This window comes from Frieseomelitta varia, unplaced genomic scaffold, assembly GCF_011392965.1.
Source record: "Frieseomelitta varia isolate USP_RPSP 00005682 unplaced genomic scaffold, Fvar_1.2 scaffold_529, whole genome shotgun sequence".
NCBI lineage: Eukaryota > Metazoa > Arthropoda > Insecta > Hymenoptera > Apidae > Frieseomelitta > Frieseomelitta varia.
The window spans coordinates 135,897-141,896 of record NW_025110289.1 but is presented as its reverse complement, the minus strand read 5'-3'; positions in this window follow the sequence as shown (position 1 = coordinate 141,896).

The following is a 6,000-nucleotide window of genomic DNA, read 5'->3' as shown; positions in this document are numbered from 1 at the left end:
GACACCGCGGAACTTTCACATGGCGATATTGTTCTGACACTACGCAAACACACAACGAACGGAGCGCAATTCCGGTACGGGTGTAACCAAGGCTATGAATTATGCAACCCCTATTGGTTGCCAGCACCCTTCGGTGGACTAGTACAATCCTCGTGCTCCTCTCTCTCTCTCTCACTCTCTCTCTCTCACTCTCTCTCTTTATCTATCTGTGCTCTCTCGTCTGCCCGTCTCTTCCTTCCTATTTGTCACCATCTCCCCCCCATAACAGTTCCACTAAATGTACCTATTGTACCGACCAACTCCTTCCAATATCGCGTTCGATGCCACAATTTCGACGCGGCCCTCGTTAGTATTCCGGTCGACTGATTTTTTGATCGTCGGTACAGCGTCGCGTCACATGCGTCCGCGTTGCATCGGACAACACCTGTTCACGAATTGCTGTTACGTTATTACGTCGTTTGAGAATATCGATCGCATCGACTGATTGGAAATGGAGCTTTAATTACGCCGGCGAATTTTCACAAATTGAGCCCGCCGACGTCGCAACGAGCTTGGAACGAAAGAGGATGGAAAATTTGGGGACATTCGTCGTAACGTGATCCGTGGAAATTCTCTGTCCGTCCGAGTTTTCCCTTCGTTCATTGTCGCTCGCGAACGAGCGGTGAACAGAGTCGGGGAACAGTCAGATCCTCGGACCTTTAAAAACCGATCTATTGTAGAACACGGGGCGCGACACACGCTCCGCGTATACGTGGCTCGTGCTGCGAGCTAGACGCAGTATTTACGACTAACAATAAATCCCTTTCAAAGGCACACGCAGCGGAGTCCATTTAGCGTTTTCTTCCCGCTTATGTACAACGAACGTAGTAATTACTCGTTAAGAGCACGGAGGTTCACAGAGGGAGAGAAAGCAGGCTTAAATTCTGCAATGCGTCATTTCGCTCGTGCCATTAAAACCGTTGAGATCAGCTTGGCAAGATAGAGAGAGAGAGAGAGAGAGAGAGAAAGAGAGAGAGAAGGTGGATGAAGAGAGGGTGAGGAAGAAAGAGCCAAGCGGAAAGAGATTCATAGGGAAGGGGGTTAGAGATTTCGACACAGAGTAGCAAGACAGAGAGCGAGAAGGGTGAACAGAGTAACGCGAGAAAGGATCTGAAAAAAAGAGCGAGCTTCTCTCGATTCGCGGCTGTGCGACGGTGGTGTGGCATTTGAAACGCTTAAAAAAGAACGCGTCGTAAAAAGGACTGGATACTTTGATGCGGGTTGTACGCTTTATCTCGGGGGTAAAAAGAGGGGAGAGGTGCGAGGACCGAAGGGCGCTTTTCTCCCCGTTTTCCGCTCTGTCCTCCAGCGTTAAAGAGTCGCGGCTGCTATCTTCCTTCCGCAACGCCATTGCTAACGGGCTACCGTTATCAATGGTCCTAGCCTAATGATTTTCAAGCGGACCGACCGTTCCGTGTCCTTCACCGTCACAGTGACGCCTGCAGACGTCGTTTTGTCGTCCAACGGTGGCCGCGATGAATATTTAATCAGTTGCGCTGGCAACTGATTGCGAACCATAACGAGCGACCAAACCGTACACAATAATTCGTCGCTTTCGTTTTGAACTCGTCGGTATGATATCACTGGATAGAAATGATTGAGAAGTAGTAAATTTATTATTCGTTTTACTTAAAACTGAGAAAATATTACAACTTTGGGACAAAAGATTCTCGACGTGCGCGGCAAGAGGTTAACGACAACGTATAAAATATAATACGTTAAAACGTTGGAACCAAATTTTTCATCCCTGAGCGAGAGCGCTCATTAATCTCAGCATCGTTCGATGATAATAGTCACCTCGTGTCAAATGGTTCGTGAAATCGTCGTTGGCGTTTATTCCAGCTTTATTCACTGTCCATGACTGGTTTACGATGAAATCGAACCGCGGCTTAATTAGTCGGTGCGAATGGTCTTTTAGCGCGACGATAAGCGGAGAAATCTTGATAACGGCGCTCGGCTCGTCAACCGTGAATATGTTCCAATGATGAAGTTCACGCGGCGTGGTGGTTTCAGGTTGATTAATAGACTATCTCTGGCGAGAGCGTCGACTCGAGGAGCACCTGTCCAGAACCGGCCAGAAAGTTTCGGCCAAACTCGAGCATGTTCGTAATACACTGACGTGTATGAGACGTGTACGTTATGGCACCTCACCTCGATTACGCGGAAGGAATAGTCTACACTTTCAAGACAGACTTTACCCGAAATTACTCGCATCTATCGAAGTCGTCGCGTAGTCGAACAACAATTTCTTTTCGACGTAAAATACGGAGTGCCCGTTTGCTTCCATTCTCGTGGCTCGAGCGACATGCATCTCTCAAAATGCAGACCGCTGACAACGATAAACGCAAACACGCTATTTTGCACGTGGGGAGGTGAAAAAGACACGAAGGTGCAAAATAAATCCGTTTGCGGCAAGAGTGACGAAACGCTCGGCAGGCTTCGCTCTTGACAAAACGTACAGAAGTAGATCGATATTTCCATCCGTTTTTTAAGAAAGAGACACCAGAACAAAAGTGATATTTAAGAAGCGACGACGACGATGAATAGATTTATCATGGAATCATACAAGGAATTTCCATTACGGGAGAGAAGCTTTTCATCGTCGCGATTGTCGCGAATCGAAAGACTCGGACGTTTCGTTTATCGATTGCATCGCGCGACGATAAATTGATCTTCGGCCACACCTCCGGCCAAGACGGATGATTTATGTCGTTATTATTTCGCGGCGAGCATTAATAGTCTGGCAAACACGGTGGAAACATGTCAGATGCACGCGAAACAGCGAAATTCCACCGGGGGGACGTGCACTTTTATTCGTCTGCTTCTTTTCCCTGTCGCGGATCGTTAATCATTCGCCTCGCAGCGAGAAGGAGCACAACGGCCGAAACGGGAGGGAGAAAAATAGAGCGCGATGAATGGAAAAAATAGTGAACTCGGCTGGGAATTTTTCAGTCAAGCGCTACATCACGCCGTGGAAAACACCGCGCATAGTCCCACGGGGGTGTTCATGACGCTATTCAAACGTCTAGAACCTCGTACCTTGTCGGGGAAGATACATTTATAATGGCTGGAACATTTAGCATGTCACTCGAAAATTATGTTCCATTCTCCGCATCCTCCGAGATGGGACGCAAATTAATTACTGTTCACGTACGTTCACGATCTCGATACTTGATGACGTTCTGAAGCTTGCTTCGAAGTATTTCACGGACGACTTAATTTTTTTATTGATATGGCTACTGGTGAAAGTTTAGAGTGTATCTGTGTAGAAACCACGCAACGCGAGAGATTATACAAAATTACATAAGAGTTACGTAAATCTACATTAGGCTGATACGTACGAAATGTCGTTTCTTTAAAACTTGATTTTGGACTGCGAATATCACTAATAAAATTTTGTTCTATCGTAAATTTTAACTCTATTAAAGAAAAAGAAATTTATTCTATATTCAACGTTGAGAAAATATTCGTGTGCTCTTCTTACGTGAATTTAAATTTGGAAAAGTTAGTTTGAGTTTCACTAAAGTTTCTGAAAACATAATAAATTTGAGAAAATTTTGCAGAAATATTTGAGAAACTTTTCATTCATAAATTATTTTAAAGATATTTATAGATAACTCCGTGTCATTTGTAATGTTATTGTAGCTTTTCGGAAGCAATTTACTAATAGCTTCCGAGGCAATTGATCACCATCTGTCTGTACTTTTCGTACGGAAAATGGACTGCTGACGTTCGTTTGACTATCCCGATTCAATTCTGACAGAAGACACACGATTCGCGACTGTAATATTTTAACCTCTCAACTAATTCAAATATAGTTAGACGCAGGAGTGTGTCTGCAACCTTTCAAAGGACTTCTCAAGGCTGTTTACAGTAGCGCCGAGTCCCTGCTGTGTGCCACGGTGAAAAGGCAGTCCTTCATAAGAGGTGCTGATACAATTCTACCGCGCGGTATGTGCAGTTGCTCGTGTTGCTCTGTATTTGAGTGTGTATGTGTGTGTGTGTGTGTGTGTGTGTGTGTGTGTGTGTGTGTGTGTGTGTGTGTGTACGCGGGCGCGCGCGCACGGGTGTATGTATGTGTGCACATAGGCCCCGAAGAGCAAGGATCAATAACACCGGTCGCGAACGGGGTACATTAAGGCTATTTTACGAGTATAGGATATCTGGAAAGCAATACTCCATTCTTGAGGATCCTTTGGATGGCGCGATCTTTACGACATAGTATACATGCCTACGACGTTGTCGGCTTGACAGGAAAAGAGAGACACACCCCCGCGGCATGCTACGCTCCTTTGAGATCGTGTATATACTCGCATAGTCACGGGGCACGAGATTAACTCCATTTTTCCTTCGAGCGAACAGAAAGGAACTTGCGCGACAGTGACTCGTCTATTAATTAATGTTTGTCAGGTACCCTTTTGTGGATCCTTTCTGTGCCGATACTGTCTCGCGAAAATAACCATTTTATAATTCACGTAATTTCGAAGAACGACGTGTTTTAGACATGGTTATAGATGTCTTAAAAGTCAAAAGAAAAACATCTTCGTGTCGGTCTTACGGTGTGGCTGTATGGAATGACTCGTAAAAACAAACGTATTTCGCGCTGTCATAATATTACGACACGCAGAATGGAACTTTCACTGCACGTTACTGAAATGTGCCACCTTGACATCTTATGAAAGGGTAATGAGACGTATTCACGAAGGGGCGGATCTCAAAGGTCTACGTTCCCGTTACGTATAGCGTCCGATTTGTTCCATTTCGGAGACACGTTTCGCAATCATTCCTCTCGAAGATTTATTCGAGATTTATTCTACGAAAACAAATATTCGTTAGGAGGCATATTACTGGTGGGAACGAAACACAACGGGTAAATTCGATGACAGAGGAAACGCAAAATCACACGGAGCATCGATCGTGCGTGTCGATCGTGCATTTGTTTGCGTCGCTAATGAAAACTGACAGCGATATGTCGTACTGTCGCGTCTTTGCGTCTCTCGAGATCCTCCTTCTAATATTAAGGGACCACCCTGACTGCGTTAATTAGTAAACTCGCTGGCTGGCTCGACTCTAGCGTTGCTAATGAGAATTTGAGTAATGACGGTGTTCTCGCGACCTGTCCTCTTCGTCTCTTGGCAAATTTGCCGATGTGCCTTTGCACGTTATGCCAGCGTCAAGACCCAACGAGATCGATAGCTCCTTTGAGCGTATTTGCGGGAGTATTGCTTCGGTTCCCGATAGTCTGTCTCTCATATTCTCATAGCCGTGGCTACATTCTAGTTTTTGTTTCAAGCAATTCATCGAATCCAATAATATAATAATCCGATATATCTAATAGTTTTCGCCATTTTAGTTTCTAACGAATTAAGGGAACAGAATAATTATCCGTTGGGAAAAATATTAGTAGATTAACGGAAACTTTGTCGAAAAATTGTAGCATACTAGCGTTAAGCCACAAATGAGTTTGGTTATAAATGTCTGTATCTATGTTAGATAACTAAGTCTTTGTTTGGTGTTTAATTTTTGATTAGTAATAAAGTTAAATCAAATTAAAAATTCTAAAGCCTACATTATTATGACGAGATACCTTCCAATGATTAAACAAGTCGGAGATTAAAATAAAATTACAAATTCTTGTCCATTTTTCCAAACAAGTATTATCGAAGAATAATGCATTCAAGCAATAGAGTAAATAAAAGATTTGCAATTCTCGAGTTCACATATCTACATGCGATCAGTATGTAATCGAATATTTGCAATTGCGACATCAAGCCGAATGGTCTCCAGTGAACGAAATGTGAATGTCCGATAATAACTGCCGGTAGAAAGTAACCAAACAGCGAGAATAAGACGTTATTAGCGATACTCCAATTCAACTGTGTGGCATCCGGTTATTTTCAACGAGCGAACCGTATCGAATGCGCTGGCACACGAAAAATTTCCCTTAATTGCACCGTGCCG